We start from the raw sequence: 454 nt of genomic DNA, 5'->3' as shown, positions 1-454 counted from the left end.
GCCTTGAAGGCAGGCGATTTGGCCGAAGTGGTCATTGTACGACCGGAAGAGGAGATAATTTCGTCATAGCTTCTGGATGAAGCTGTCTCGGAGGACACCAAGAGAGTGCTGAACGCACGAATTGGATCGTCGATCCTACAGAATCTCTTGAATTCGTACTATCCTTTGGTAAAGGAATTTCAAGACGTCGTCTCCAAAGACCCGCCTTCGGTTCTACCTTCAGACCGAGGTGTGCGTCATGAGATCGACCTGGTTCCGGGAACCAAATACTGCGTAACGCGCCAATGGCCCCAGCGCAAGGAACAGTGCGACGCCATTGACGCCTTTTTCCGTGCGAAGCACAACGCAGGGATGGAACGTGAGAGCAAGTCTCCCCATTCGACACCCACGTTTTGTGTTCGGAAGCAGAATGGCAAGTGGCGTATCATTCATGTTTACAATAAGCTCAACGCTA

Source organism: Plasmopara halstedii (assembly GCF_900000015.1).
Source record: "Plasmopara halstedii genome assembly, contig: Scaffold_484, whole genome shotgun sequence".
Classification (NCBI taxonomy): Eukaryota; Oomycota; class Peronosporomycetes; order Peronosporales; family Peronosporaceae; genus Plasmopara; species Plasmopara halstedii.
Note: the sequence above shows the minus strand (reverse complement) of the source record.